At 39.7% G+C, this 16,442-nt stretch overlaps 1 long non-coding RNA gene across 2 annotated transcripts in view; it reads right to left on the bottom strand.

The window, feature by feature from the left end:
* The window catches only part of LOC142056048 (uncharacterized), a 93,599-nt gene extending 77,633 nt beyond the window's left edge, over positions 1-15,966 (bottom strand). The window contains exon 1 of one of the 2 annotated variants that reach the window (XR_012660190.1): positions 15,822-15,966. This is a non-coding gene — a long non-coding RNA (uncharacterized LOC142056048). The remainder of the gene's footprint in view (positions 1-15,821) is intronic. The other variant, XR_012660191.1, reaches the window with a different exon arrangement.
* Positions 15,967-16,442: the final 476 nt, after the last annotated feature.

The following is a 16,442-nucleotide window of genomic DNA, read 5'->3' as shown; positions in this document are numbered from 1 at the left end:
TGTTTTAATGCTTTGCATCGTCCTCCTTCCCTTGTCCCAGCCTCTCTGTTCTCACAGCAACTGAGACTGTCCAGTGAAGCTTCCTTAGTTATCTGGATATTTTTCTGGATAAATTTACCTTATGGTTAAATAGATAAGAAGTTTTCTTGTTTAAACCCGTCTTTGAAGATATCTGTAGTAAAAATGTTTCATTATACATATAACTGGCTAATTTCTGTATGCTTCTTAAGCCCAGGACATAGAAGAATATATGCCATTTTATAAGGCTATATAAAAAGTTATAAATGTCTTATGTAAGTATTTGACTTGTTCATAGTCAATGGGAACTATTTGTACACGTAAGGCACGCAAGATTTATCCTGTAATGGATAATCCTTTCTTCATTTAATAAATAATCCTTTATTTACTTTTCCTCCGTTCTCAAAGTCAGTCTTCAGAACCTAAAAAAATAACCCGTGACCTCATTACCTTCTCCCATCACGGTGCTGGAAGCCTAGGGATGTCCAAGTTTATGTTAACATTCGGCCTTTTTTCCTCTCCTTTGAGACAACACTTCTGATGAAGGCCGTTCACAGAACTCCATGATGTTCCATACATGATTTGAACATGGTTCTGCTTCATCCTAGGTAAAATCCAACAAATTACAAGTTTCCCATGAAAAAGCTTAGACCTGGCTCTCCCTAAACATTATATGGGGTAGCTATGAGGAGAGCTGTGTGCTACTAGAGCTACTAGTGGCCTGTGCAATGCTGAATAACACCGTTAATGTTGGCAGACTGGGGAGAATGGTGTCTGTGGTTCAGCCGACCCAAGCGGAACATGGCTCCAAACTCACGCACATACACAGAAGCTAGTTCAGAATCTCAGACAAGCAGGAGCATGGTGCAGGCACAAGCGCTACCAGCAGGCCGCACCCACGCCACCGAGTACGTTCACTTACACATGCCGGCTGGTTGCTGAGCATATAACACAGGAGCCAGCCATGGCAAGACAGCGTATTGTTGCCGGTCCACTCCCTCAACTAGTATTTGGACAGAAAAGCATTGCTGAATACAGTGACAGTCCCAGTACGGAGTCAAGGGAACAGCCCCAGGGTCCCAACTGGAAGAAGCTGACGAAAATGAAAGCTCCAGCAGCTTGCAGCCACAGGGCCAGGAAAACAGCGAAATCCTGGCAGCGGGCTGGCTCATGGGCTACCCCTTGCTCCCCACCAGCCCAAGATGGCCAAAAAATCAGGAGGGTGAAGCACACGTGGCTATGGGGGCAGCCTGTGGGGTGCACAGCAACACGCTGAGAGTAAGTCAGTGCCATTGCCTACCCTGCCTTGTCACCCTGCCCCTCAGGGGCAGGATTTAGAGGAGAAAAAAATTAATTCCAAAACAAGCACGAATTTTCGGATTAATTGGAAGAACTACCATTTGGATTTTGTGTCTCACCAGTCTATGGCTTAGTGTGACTTAAAGCCTTTCTGATTTCACACTTTGAAACCTCCCCACTGAATATCAGGTCCATTCCCTAATCAGCTCCTCCAACTTTGAGAAGTCTGCTGTAAAGGGAGAGAAATTCTGCCTGGACTAAATTATTTCCTATCCAGAAGAAAGGCTCTAAAACAAAGCAACAGCACTTTGCAATATATCGTCATAAATATTGACATGATTTATGTAAAAATGCTTATTAAAATTAGTCTCCTAATCCCACGCTGAAGCATTTAAATCAATGTCAACCTTTTCCAAAATAGCAAGTATTCAACCAGTATCCCCTGAAATATACGGTAGCTTTGGTGGCCAGCACTTTTGAATGTCAGGCTATTAATTTATGTGGCTATCTTTCAGCATCCAATTTTGCTTGACCTATATATCAAAGATGTCTTATAAAACCTGGAGCAGGAAGAGTTTTCAATTCTGGCAACAATACAGCAGTTGCTATCAATGGGGACTTGATTTAGTAATAATGTTGTTGTGAAACAGACCATAAGATGATGATGTTTAAAATGGGACAAAATAACTCATAAGGCCCCTTTTCTTTTTGGTAAATTTTGTACAGTGCTGACCGTATTCTAGTTCCTGTAGCATGCTTCCTACCATCTGTTTTCCATTTTTCTTTAATTTCCATTCGTGCCCTTTGGCCTATTCCCTGTGTTCAGAAGAAAACAGTAATTAAAGGTGACATTATCTCTGTTCTCTGTGCCTTTTCCAGACTACATAAGTTGAAGATTTTTTGCTAATGTCCTTATATGCTGGCTCATATCTTTTATTGGAAGATCAACCCTACCATTATTTTTGGAGGATCTTAAGAATTGTCACGTAGCAACCAGTTACAGGCTCTCATTGACCACAGTAATGAAGAGGTTTGATTTTCATTGCATCTGATTTCCGTCATTTCATTAGCACAGGTTTCAGTAAATATCCTGGTTCTTGCTAGAGTGTAAGAATACAGAGCAATAAGACTTGCACTGTGTTTACAGCAAGCTCCTCACACTATCAATAGCCTTACGAAGTGAAACTCAGTATGTGCATCATTTTTGCCCCACAAACTCAGAATAACTGTTTTTCTTTACAGTTACAGACAAAGAGAACATCTTATTGCTCATACCTAATTATAAACTGTGTATAAAAAAGCTGTTGCCTTGATAGACTGCTCTACACTGAAAAGTACAACCCGTTTGTGTAATTCCGGACCTGCTCTTACTGAAATCAAGTTCATTTTTCAACTATAACAACCACAAGTTTTATAAGTCTGCTTTGTCCACAAATTCATAGACAGCGACTCAACAATACTAATGTCTTTGCCCATAGACTAGCTTGAACATAAAGAAATACTGGACTAAGTTGTTATTTGAACCCAGTAGTCATAGCATCTGAAGGGGCATAAGTGCATTGGTGTGCTGGGAATAAACAAAGGCAGAACCTTGCCAGCTCTGCTGCCATGGGAGCTTTCCTGTAAGGACAGACACATGCATGTCCCCTTCTCATTATGTATATGCTATAGGACAGACAGACTTTAATTCTCCAGACTGAGAGTCATTCACATCCTAACAAAGTTAAATGAAGGCTTTCATCTCACAGATTAATTTGCCTTGGAATTGAATTTTTTAATTTTAATTTTTTTAGCCTTAGCCCTAAGATAGTGCCTTAGTACAAGGTTTGCATGTAACATAACCCCATTACCACAGGAAGTTTGAAAACAGCAAGTTACTGTCCCTTTCTCTTGCAAAATAACATTTGACTTCCAGTTAGCTTTATATTAAGCCATATTTCATGACAATGGTGTCAAAGTCCTAAAATACAGCCTTTCTTTGACACTGGAATCGTGTTATATGACCACAGCCTTGTGTTTTGTGGCTGCCTTTTGGGGAGTCATATATTTTAAATTTGACACATATATATCTATAAATCACTTCTAGGGAAAGGGAAATTGTGCTGTTAAAATCATATCTATGAACTCTTCAATGACTTCCTCAGTAAATACTGGCTTACAATAGCTCCAGACAGTACATAGCCACAATACACGTCATGTATGAAATGTGTTTGCAGTACACCAAACAGTTAACAGAAAACACCTGGAGGATGCCCTCATTCCAACCTTATTAAAAGACAACTAGAAATGTAGAAGCCATGTATTAGGTCCTCAAATACAAGTTAAAGAATTATTTGCCTTCTAATTCAAACATTTCTATACACCACAAAATATTTCAGAACCCATAAAGCACCATAGAAATAATCTGAAAACTGTGAGGCAGAACACCTCTGCAAAAGAAAAAAAGAGAGAGAGAAAAATGGTGACATAAAAAAGGAGGTATGAAAATGGTATTGAAAGAACAACAAGTAGAAAATACCGTGCTAATGCTCTCTACGTGATACTGCTGTCATTAATGGCGTGGTCCTTTGGACAGAGATTTATACACGTTGTATATGCCTCTGTGTGTTTTCCTATTGATTTTGTGAGTTTTCTTTGTATTTTAGATATTTTACCTTAGTATTTTAATGGTAATCTCTTATTTTCTAATACTAACTAGAGATCTCCTTAGGAATTAGTTGGGTTTAAAGCCTAAAAAAGGGGTTATAACTTTCTGTTGAAGAAATCTGCCTTCTGTAAAACAAACATCAGTCTCCCAGCTTGCCAGGAGCCAGCTAAAGATCTAGGCATCACTGGTGGACCAAGTCCTGTGTATACTTCAGATGATCACTCCTTTCCATTTTTGCACCCCCCAACAACCTCCCAAACACCACAGAGAGCTAGAGCTATGACAAGAGGAGACAACTCCTTTCCTTGTTCATCATCGTCCAGATCCCAGCAAAACGGTGGCACCATCAGCAGGAGGCCCCATACCAACAAGCAGGAGAGGTGGCTCCCTTCCCTGTTGGCTCATTCAGTGAGTTACTCCACTCCGTGCTTTCACTTCTTACCTCTCTACTACTCCTGCTCGCTTCCTTGCTATCTTCCCTCTGCTTTTTCTTCTCACCATTTTGCTGTCTCAGTTCACTTTCTTTTTACACATTAGGAGCTTTCCTAACACGCTGCCAGACTGCACCCGTGAGCACACGGAAACAAGGATGCCATCACACAGCTGGCCAGAGCTGAGCTGCAGAGAAGGAACGTGTGCTCCAGACGCTTCCATATTGATTGCAGATATTTTGCTCCCAGCTGGAAAGATCCATCCGTTCCTCTAGAGCAATAGATTTGTTACTTCCCTTAATCTCACTTTCCTTTAGCAAAATTAACTTCAGGTTTGTCTGACATTAAAAAAAACAAAAACCAAAAGGAAAACAAAACCCACAATAAAACCCCAGTGGTCTCTAGCAGGTTGAACAAATCAAGCTGCATGCCATTTGTTTATTCCTCTGCACTGATTTCAGACAGATGTATATAAAAATTAGTGCATTTAAGAACAGAGACATTAGCTGTACTTTGTTCAGCTCGCTGTAGCTGTTGTTGGCAGGCGTAGATAGCCTGGTAGACAACGTAGCCCTAACAACCAGCACTGGGTTTGGGACCGGAGCCTTCCCGTGTCTGATGTAAGTGCTGACTTCGGCGGAACTCCTAAGATACTCACAGCTGCACACACTAGGTGAGTATTTGCTGTGTCAAAGGCATAACTACCAAAACGAATGTAAGCAAATATTCTAAAAAAATAAACAAAATAAAATTAATATACATTTATATGGTCAATTTTCCAGTGTAGAGGTAAGGATATTATTTTGCAGTCTTCTATGTTACAGCTGGTCCTAAAGTAACTTGATATTCATTATTTGCTATTTTTGAAACTTGTCATGAAAACCTGTCAACATAAATCTTAACTCTACTTATGAAAAAGCTTCATATGTATTATGAAGCTTCTTTCTAGCTTCTGGATAGAGAGCTGAGACACAAAATTAATCTTCAATGTAGGGTATGAGGGGTTTTTTGGCTTGCTACAAAAAAGTAGTTTTTTCCAATGGATTTTTTTTGGTCCATCTCGCAAAAACCTTCTTAGAAGCCTAAAGAGAAAGATGTAACTACCGGCACCAATTTCCTTGTTTCCACATTCCCGGGTTTCCCAGTATCATATCCTCTGCATACTTCATCTTTCCTCCCACTTATTTGAGTATACAGTGAACAATGTGAAATCTCTACTCCGATTAAAGCAGAGGACTCCTTTCAAACATGAATTACTACTACACATCCTCATTCTGTATTTGACTTCTTGGAAACACAGTTTGTTTCTGCCACATTCACTGCATCCAGATCAATGAATCACCTTCTTTTTGAACCTCTAAATCCAATACGTTTCCGTTCTGTAGCAATAAAGGGAAGCTGGTGGGATTTTATACGGCTGTTGATTTCACATGAGCGAAACTAAACAGCACAATCTGATTTCTCTCAGACTCCGGTACATATGTGCTTAGCTTTGAGTATGTGAGTAGTTTGTACATTCTCATCAGTACATTTGCACTCTGCCAGCATTTGCATCATGCAAAATGAAAAATGTTGTAAATGAAACTCTATCCACAGTGGTAGATGCCTGGTAAGTGAAGCCAAGGCCTCTGAAGCTATTCATGCAGCACAAATATTTGCAGGACAGAGGTATTATGAGGCAGAGGAAGCAACAAGACTGGAACACCAGACTTGGAGTTCAGAGTCCTCTCCAAACTGCTGTTTACTTACGACAGGAACTTGGCATGCTCCTTAAGTTCCCTTTGTCTCAGTTCCTCTGTCCATCTCTGCAAACCCAATTAAGATCCAGAGATGAGAACCAATTTTCTAAGTGCTAAGCTCATTATTATTGCTCCTTTGGGGGAAAAACTCTCTTACTAAAGAGGATTAGGATGCCAATTGTCACTTATTAGAGCTAACAACATGCAAACTTCACAGTTTCACGTGCTTTTGCTACCTCTGTTGTTGACAAATAACCGTAGCCTCTTAAAAGGATGCACGGCCTAACTGGCTTTGAATTGAAAACCAAAACTTCCATGGGCTGTATGGCGTTAAGGAGAGTGGCATGCTGACCTGAAGTGCCCAAGGCAACAACAGTTGAAAGTGTACTGATCCTCTTACCTCTGGTATCACTACCCAGTTTAGAAGGTACCAAGACTGATAGAAGCTTTGTTTGCCATGAGCGAACCTATAAATTATCTTCTGCTTCACCTTCCCTCTTAAAAGCATAAGTATTATTTTTCAACCAATTATTTCTCAAATGCCTAATCATTAGAAATGTCAGTAAAATAATAACTCGAGGGTGCTTCCTGTTAAATTTGTTAATAACCACATCCTCTGCTAATAAACACCTAGGCCTTTGGCCTCAAGTTTATTTAGCCCAGGATATGGGTATTATTACCTCATTAAGAGGAAACACCCTCAAGATATTATTTAAGTATCTCCAGGAGGAAAACCAGCTGAGTGAAAAGGATGTATAGGCCAGCTGTTTAAATTTCACTGGGTAAGGCAATTTTACAGGTAAGCCATCAAAAATTATATTTAGATTACATAAAGAAATACTCATTTCTTACATTAAAGCGTGCAGTTACCTGCATGTTTACAGGAACAAGTTGAAGGCAGGGAAAGTTAAGGAAAGGACCTGAATTACATTTCCTGGACACTGAGCATTTAGCAAGATAATGATAATTATTGGCTTTGATATTCTCCACCTTTGCTGTTACGTTGGAAAATGTTGGAGACACTTTGCTTTGCTTTTCCCCTTTCAGAAAAGGCAGCTTTTCAATGAAATATGACAAAGCTGTTCCTATAGCGCTGTCCATTCAATTCATGTGCTTAAATCTCAGCATGCGGGTAAGTTTTCGTAGAATCCAAAGCTGGGATATTAAGCATCGTTGTATCCTTTTGAATGGAAATGAATTTATTTTAAATTCTTAGGTATGTTTACAGGACAAGTTTATATCTTTAAATAGCGCAGCATCATTTTATATATTCTCCACATAGGCTTATTTTTTTAAAATAAAAAGTACCTTTTTGTTGACATTTTTTCTATTTATTTTTTTTTAAATGATGAAAATGTAATGATGTTAAGTCTTCGTGTTAGATATGCTCCTCAGGAACAAAATGTTTTATATATTCTCAGTGCACATTCATTTGAAGAATTGCTTTTGCATAGCAATATTTCAGTGGAAGCAGAGACTGAGTAGGTGCTCTGACTTCACAACTCACATTTTGAAAGAAAATTTTAAGAGATGATGACTGCAGTACTTAGCACTCTGTGCAAGGAAATAAAGTATAAAATTTGCAGTGTGAACCCCACTTTTAGCGAAATAAGAACTTGAGAGTCACAACTGGGAATGGAAAGCGTTACAAAACCAGATTAGTTCAAAAAGAACTGTATATGCAGTATACATCTATTTAAAACAATTGCTTTAATTCAGTGTAGGTGTATGTTCAAAAGCACATTTTAAAAATATGGTAATGAGGTCCAGCATCAAAGCAGTGATTGAAAGAGGCCTGTTTCCCTGCATTATGCTCTTGCTCACAACACGAAAAGTCAAATCCACTGCCTTTCACAAAGTCCTCGTTGACAAACTGACGAAGCACAGCCTAGATAAGTGACACAGAGACGGACTGAAGAGTAGCTGAACTGCTGGGCTCAAAGGGTTGTGATCAGTGGCACGCAGGACATCCAGCCAGAGGCCCGTCACCAGCAGAGATAAGATACAACAATTTTATACTTGTTTGCAAATATTAAGCATTACAGTAATTATGTCCAATCCTTGACTCATCCACAGTCAAAGATCAATTCTGTACTAGAACCAAAGCCATCACAGAGAACTTCTGACAACCATTTTGTCATATTTGTTATGTACAGCCACTCCACAAAGGTTTCCCTCTATAAGCAACAGAGAATGCCACTTCATATCCACACAACTACGGCCCCTCCGTTTTCAAGTGCGGCTCACTCATAGCTCTCCAACTGGAATATTCGTTCCACTTCCTCATCAAGCATTTGGAAAACAGTTAAAATATGTAACGCCAAAATAAGCAAGGATTCCATATGTCACATCGTTGACAGAATCATGGAAACTTTACCCTTGTTTTTGTGAAGGTCTGAGGATGATTTTCACTACAAAGAAGAATATTACCATCCCAATGGCTCCAAAGGTTTTTACAAATCTTATTTTACATATGTTCAAGGTCCAACAAAAAAAAAAGTATCCAACATGAAATAAACACATAGATTTGCTGCCAAAAGTCATCTTGTTGTCAGACTAGCACATCATTAAGGATAAATTTCCCTGTGATTCCTTTGAGTTTCCTGTGAAGTTCCCTGTGATTTTTTACTGAAGCTATATAAAGTGTGAAAACAGATGCCTTAGTAGAACTTATTCATCACAGCCACAAACAATTTTCCTTTCATGATATTAAACATAAGAAGATTAAAAATATTCCACAAATACAGAGTTTTTTCTTTCTCCTCCTTTTTTAACAGAGGCTCTGACACAAATATAAGCATAACCACCAATAAAAAAATCTAAATTCAAATCTATTCCCATGTAAATTTAAAAAAACAAAGCAGTTTGGCCTTATTGAGCTTCAGTCACTTAACTTGCCATGCAGGATCAATGTACTAATGTAACCATTTGTCTTTTTCTCCCCCACCACCACACTGTTGATCATTCTTCCAGCTTCTCAGGGTTAGTTTGTACGCAGCTATCATAGAAAAGATGAATGGATATACTTTTAAAAGAAAAGCTATTGTATTTTAGACCTCATAATGTTCTCGATCTGAAAGCTGGAAAATAAAATTTGACAGTATTAATCTTTTTCACACTGGCACATATAAAAAGGTAACATCAGAGCAGAGGGAAGACTCGGGAACAACTCTCATGGATTTTGGAGAACCCAGCAGTGTCAGAGGTGAGAACCATCAGTAAGAGGAAGCTGGAGAAGGCAGAAAGGGAAAAAACACAGAAAATAAAGCTCATTAGTTTGAGACACCCAAAAGATCTCTGGAAGAGACTGGTCACTGTGCCCGCCCAGCTTAGGGAAGGACTAGGAGCTGATGGCTGTCCTGGCACACAAGAAAACCTCACCAAACTAGCCATTAAGGAGGAGGAGAACGACAGGGGGTGTGCAGAGTCAGCCAGGAAAAGCTGGTTTTGCAGAAGCAGAGGTTCGGCTATGGGGAGAGGAACTGGCAACCCTTTGACCTCTGAGCTCTTCCTACTCTTACTAATGAGTGTTTATGGCATTAGAGCTTGACAGCGGCTTTCACAGGCCACATCACCATCTTCCTAAGTATTCTTCTCCAGAGCCACACAGCCAGGTTTTGTAAACAGTGACTCCATTATCCATGGATAGAATATGACCACAGGCAAAGAGCATTCAGGAAAAACCACTTTAAATCACAGGTCCTGCATAAATGCAAGTGGAGAAAAGTAAAAATATCATTTTGAAAAGAGGACAGAAATGTGGCATGGAGAATGGCTGCATCCATCAAAACAGAACCCTTTTTTATAGCACCTGCCTTCGTTTCTCCCCTAACCCCCAAAAAGAAGACTGCTGCAGACAAAGTGGTTTTGGTTTCATGTTAATACCTTAATTTTATACTAATAAAAATACAGTAATTTTAAAATAAGTCATATTAAAAATCAATCTGGTTTTGGAAACATAAGGTTTAGGGTGGTTTGGTCACACCATTAGTTTTCCTAATGCAAAATGCTGGATAATATTATACTGAAAAAGGAGGCCTTTAACATAGTTATCCATGTAATACAGGATTCTATGACATGACGCAAACTCTGTCACAAGACTTCGCTTAAAACAGGATTAATATGAACTTAGCAGGCAGCTGCTGCTAAATAACATATAAGCAATGGTTTTATTTTCTAAGACCATATTTTTTTTTTTGTCATTTTTGCAAGATTTGTTTAGAGAGTGCTATGGTATTACCTGATTTGAATTTTACATGAATGACAGCATAGGCTCTCACAGTGGAATTACCCCTTAAAGATAGCAGGGACTATGTCAGGCAAGATGACCTGCTTGCAAAAGGTAGTTTGGGGGGAGACCTTAAGACATCCTTTCTCTCGTACAGAGACAGGACAACTACAAGGGATATCTGCTCTGTATATGTAGCACTCTGGATTACAACTGGTCTGCTTATTGCATTAGTTTACTAATTATTTATCCGAATAATTTTACTAAATTATTTATCATTCAAAACTTTCTTAAAGACACTGCAGCATTTCTGCAGATGTTTCAATGCAAAGCAGAACACAGAGGATCTGCCTGTCAAAGGTACACAGGGCCTGGCATGCTGTAATATGCACACTCATTGGCCTCAGCTCAGAAACCAGCATTTTGTGTATGTAAGTACTTTTTGCCTTTGTTTTCAGTTTCTGAACACCTTACGATTCAACAGGAGCAAAGTCAGGCAATGCAAGGGGAAGCCCAGACAATCCCCTTTATTGACTGGCAACCTTCTGCCAGGGGATGTTGCTACTATTGCAGGCTAGCTCCGACGAAATTACTCCACAGATCTATCATATATTTTATGTATGCGCGTGTCGCAGGGTGGGAAGTAAAGAGGCATCATCTGGAAAGAAAACAAGTTGGAAAAGGAGCAAGAAACCTTCAAAGCTAGAAGAGAGAAAAACCACCTGCATGCACTAAAACTCTGAACTCAGGAACTGATAACGCAGACTCAAGTGAGGCCCAGAGGACAAGCCTAACCACCGAGCTACTCAAAATTCATTTTCTGTCTGCCACTTCTTTCTCTTTGGGGCTTCATATCTTCCTGCATTTGAGTTGAACTGTGTTTTTTAAAAAGAAATTCAACATAAAACAACTGGCAAAATACAGATCATCCTGTGGGGAGAAAGACTCACATCCTGGCTCTCCCTCTATACCTTTATCATTGCTGACTGGAACCTCAGCCCCCAAACCGTGGAACAAGGTGTTAGCCAGCACGAGAAGTGTTAGTGGAATCTATGTCTCTGAAATTTAGCTTTTAGATAAGAGTTGATGCTTTCTGTCTCAAAAAACCGCAAAACAGAAACAACTCCTCCTTTCTGTTTGCCTGCATGTCCATTTTGTGAATGCGTGCGATAAACGAGTCCAACTTTTCTCGCAACCTCGGTACATTGACCTCCCAGCTGAGCAGCAGCAACAGACCTGAAGTATGTTAAGGAGTCAGCTGAAGCTTACGGTTTTGCTACCTGTGCTCCTTCTTGCTTGAGCGGCACCCACCTCCGGCAACCTCTCGGTCAGCATACCAGAGCCCTGAAGCAATGGTATATTTGTAAACTAAACAGGAAAGAGGAATAAGCCAGACACTTACATCACCTGGCAGATGTGTTTCTCAAGCACGCAAGTTCATTTAAGGCTCTTTCATGGCATGTGTTGACCCAAAATCAATAAATAAGTGAATAAGCAAATAAAGGGGGAGGGGGAAGGAAGAAAAGAATGAGAGAGAGGGAGAGAAGTGGTGTCATGCTCAACATGTTTTGCACCCTGTAAAAAGGAATTAAGTGACTCAAACTCCCCACCCCCCCTCCTCCCTTTATGTCTGGAAGTGAGCCCTTCTGAAATACTATAGCTACTGGCAGCACAGCAACACATAATAACATGGTAGCAACACATAAAACTGTCAGTCTTCAATGGAAATAGATGGTTAGGCTGAGGGGGTAAACAGACTAAATCAATTTGAACATGCATGTTAAGGACTGTGAAAGGGCAGAGTTTAGTGCTGCTAGGCTGGAAAACATTTGTCTCTGTCTTGTTGTATTTCCCTGCCATTCAGCGGCATCCACCCACAGGCCTCTCACTTGGCTCCAGTCAGACTCCACGGCTGATTAATGGCAGCTGGAGGTGTCCAGTAATTTCCTCACCTAATAATAAACTACAACCCAAAACAGGGGTTCCCCTCAGGCCCACATTTAACATAACTCTACTTAGTACCAGGAGAAAGCCAATTACCATGTGTCTGCTCAAGTTTTTGAGATAATGCACGCTTAAGTGGCTTTGAGAGGTTACTTGGTTGACTTTGGGCACATCAACTTTGTCTGTGGCAAGGTAAACAAAGCTCAGATAGCATCTGCATCACTCTTATACAGGGATCATAAAAGAAAAAAAAAAGGGAGGGGGAAGATGCCAATTTTGCAATAGGAAGAGTGTCTCTAACAAATCTTAACAGCAACATGAGCTCAAAAACAGAGGGACTTACTTTCTCTTATCCTAATCTCCTAGGGTCACCAATACACTCAATTATGATTTCAGTGGCTGAGGCTTAAGCAATCAGTCTGGCTCACCACTTCCTACCCAAGGGTGCCCAATAAAACTTTTTATATGAAGACACATCCTCAGCAAGAACTTTTCCAGATTTTGTTAGCAATTAAAGCAAAGCCTTGTTACTGAAAGAGTTGCGTGGGTTTGTGTATTCAGTATTAAGACTACAAAGATGGTATTGTTTACATGGGGTATCACATTAACTACATAATAGTAACTATACTGGTTTAATAATTAATCATTTACACAACAGGAGACAATTTTTTGTTTAATTTTACTTAGGTGAGTAATTTCTCCAACTTCTGTACAGTTACTTGAGTGAATAAGGGCTGGAGATCTGGCCGTAGAGAATTGATAGTCATATTCAGAGCATGAAGGAATCTATCAATCCTTTAATTGACAGTAGTTTAACATATAAAAATGCATACAAATCACGGGATTATTCCTTGCGCACCTAAAAGACCCCCTTGTAGGCCAGTCCTCCATGCACCAGTATTATGAATTTTCCAGTACTACATTCCACGGTTTCTTTTTCCCAGGAGACAAATGTAAAGTTATGTATGTAGAAATGCTAGTAATGTCATGGGTGATACTTATTTATCTGTAAGCACACCGCCTTTGACGTAAGCAAGAGTAATGCCGCAGATTACGACATAAGAAATTTCTAATGCGCACATTTATACAGATGTAGATATGCGAATACTATATATTATAGTATATAAAATACATAAATAATATATAATTAGATATTAAAAAATACTGGAGTAATGCTCAATTTATACTGTCCTGCAAAAAGAAGAAAGGAAGGCCGAGTATTCCAGTTTCTTGGTGACTGGGCTATCACAAGCAATGCAGATGCCAACATTTGTGCAGTAGTCCTTCCTCACTATAGGGAGAGGATATACTTGATGCCAAAAAGGAAGTAAATCATGTTCCATACTGTTTGACAAGTCCTATTAATACCTACAATTCATAACCTCTGTCAAAATTTGAAAAGCAAAAAATGCATATGTTTATGGGCACACGAATGTGCTTCTTCACAGGAACAAATCTAATTAACATGTGGACACTGTGGAAAGATTGTCAGAGACACAGACCATTGCTGGCAATGTCTGGTCACACAGGCAACTGCTGGCACTAGGGAACTAAAAGGTAATATAATGATTTCTTCAAAAGTGTTACGACAGCTTGGGAGGAAACTGATTTTCCAGACATCTGTGCAAATGGATTTTCCATTCTCTTCAAAGGCTTTTTCCTATCCTTCCCGTATCTTCCCTCCCTGAGGCACAGATCATTGGAACGAAATTTAAAACAATTCTGGGTATTGGTTTTGTGTTATCCCTTATACAAAGAGATAATATAATTTCTGCCACAGATGTCACTACGTATAACTTTGCAATATGCTAGAAACTGAGTAAGAAAAAACAGCAAACAAGGGAACAAACACAGATACGAAAGGCAATACATTAGGAATAGGTGTTTTCAATCACATTAGAGCTAAGCCATTACATTGGAGGTACTGGTTCTAACCAGTAAATTATAAGCAAGGCCAACTTCAGGCAATGCTTTTTAAAGCATTTAAAAGCATTTAAAGTGTTAGAAGGAAAGCTGGTTTTAACAAACAGCGAAACATCTTCCCCCCCCGCCACTGTCTAAAAGTTGAGGTTTGAGTGTAGAGCCTACATCTCCTTTTAAACAGGGATACGCACCTACCTAACATCTCTAATCACGTTACTTTTCCCGTTTCAAAAGCACATCAGGCCAAGCCTACAAATTAGTTATTACAGGACTACAGTGGGAACTGCCTTCTACAGTCACAGAATTTAGTTTAGAACCACAAGTTTCTTAAATTCAAGGCCATGTGACAGATGATCTCTTTCAAAGACACACACACAAAAGCTGCTTTTCTAAGAATATCCTAATCTTCCTGACTAATAAGGAGACTTTCTCCCGTGTTGGACAGCAGAAGAGAGACAGACAAGTATAATACAATCCCAAATTTCTCCTCAAGAGCATAACAGGTTTTCTTGCATTTGTCTCAAGAACAAGCAACTGTGACTACCATCACGTAGTTCAGAGGCTTCCTAATACAAATTGCAATAGCCCCACTTTAGAAATTACAGAAGGACTGCCATCTAATTAGCAAATGAGCTGTATGATTAGCATCAACCATATGATAACCAAATCTGATGAGCGCTCTGACAATTTCAACAATACAGAATTAGAGTGGCTTGATAAGCACTTACTCTATTATGTTTTCTGTTAAAGAGTAATAAATATTTTTCTCTGTATATTAATTATGTTTTACATATGTTTAAAATAAATGCTTTGCTTTCTTCACATGGGAGGAATATTAATATATCATGTGGTTTTCTTTCAATATTAAACCAAATAAAAATGAACCAGTTATGTAAATGGGTACATCAGAGGCAAGTCCAGAGATCACCCAAAGCTGCCCAGGAGAAGGCTACTTAGTGTTTTGCAGAAGTGAGTTTGTACATGCCCCTTTTGCAGCCCCCTCCTTGCACTGCGAGCAGTCAGTTGAAGCACCCCTAGATAGGCAGCTCTCCTTGCCATCAAATGATGATCCATAAAGGGTCAGTTCAGGGGTCAAGAGTTTCTCAACAGACAGCAGTCTTCTGGCCGGCCTCCTTCCCCAGGCCAAGGACAGGATCTCCAGTCCTTGGGGGTAACAGAGCCAGGGGAAAATTGAAGTAGGTGCCTTAGTTCTCTGTCAAAAGAAAACCATAAGTAAGCCTATTCCCTGTGCTATATCTACAGCAGGAGGCAAGACTCCTGTCGTCTGGTGTGGGTGACTGTAATTCACATCACATAGTCTTAGTGTAACTAGTTGTCTTAGACCCCTACTTCAAGGTCAATGAAGAGAGACAAGAACTTTCAATATGTGATTCACCTGACCTGTTTTAGACATTCACTTTAGCACCAGCCACCCTATAGAATCCGCTGTCCTACAGTAGAAACCCCTGTATTTCCCCATTTACTATAAAAGAGACCAAGGACAGTAGGTTCAAAGATAGAGAGATCTGCACCTGGTCAGGTTTTTCCTTTTCCGTTCTGACTAGCCACATCAGCAAACCAAGCGATCCTACCTTGCGCTCCTGGACCCCTGCTTCACCATACTATGTCATCTTTGGCCCTATCTCATACCTTGCTCATAAAAAAACAATTATTCTAGCTTACGTTGCTGAGCCGCCTTTGTGGTGGTGGTTGCCTCAGTTCTGTTCTTAGGACTCCCGGACGAACCTCCCATCTGAGTTTCACAACATGGGATGTTTGCAATTATGTCAGAGCACGTTCTGTCCTTTTCATTGGGGAATTTTGTTTGGAAATACGGAATTTTTTCCTCCTGACAATTTTTAGTAGCTATTAGCATGGACTTGCATTTGTTTCAGTATACATGAGCTTACGAGATCACAGGCTTTGTGGTCAATAGTAGTCAGTCAAATAAAAAGGCAAAAGGAGATAGAGAAAATGGGCTTTGTAAAGGGTATCCAGCAGTTCAACGGTCTAAGGGGTAACAGAGCACAAAATAAGGCAGAGCTCAAGAATTATCATTTGCGGTGACCATTGAATTTCAGATACTAACAATTATATTTCTTGCATTTTTCTGAAAAAGTTGTAAAGGTACTCCTTTTATTTTATAGACAGTAAATCTTAAGCAAATGAATAGAACACATGCAAAAAAATGTATCTTGTTGTAAAGATAAAAG

This window comes from Phalacrocorax aristotelis, chromosome 4, assembly GCF_949628215.1.
Source record: "Phalacrocorax aristotelis chromosome 4, bGulAri2.1, whole genome shotgun sequence".
In the NCBI taxonomy this organism is placed as follows: domain Eukaryota; kingdom Metazoa; phylum Chordata; class Aves; order Suliformes; family Phalacrocoracidae; genus Phalacrocorax; species Phalacrocorax aristotelis.
The sequence above is the reverse complement of the archived record's forward strand: the minus strand, read 5'-3'. Positions and strand labels throughout refer to the sequence as shown.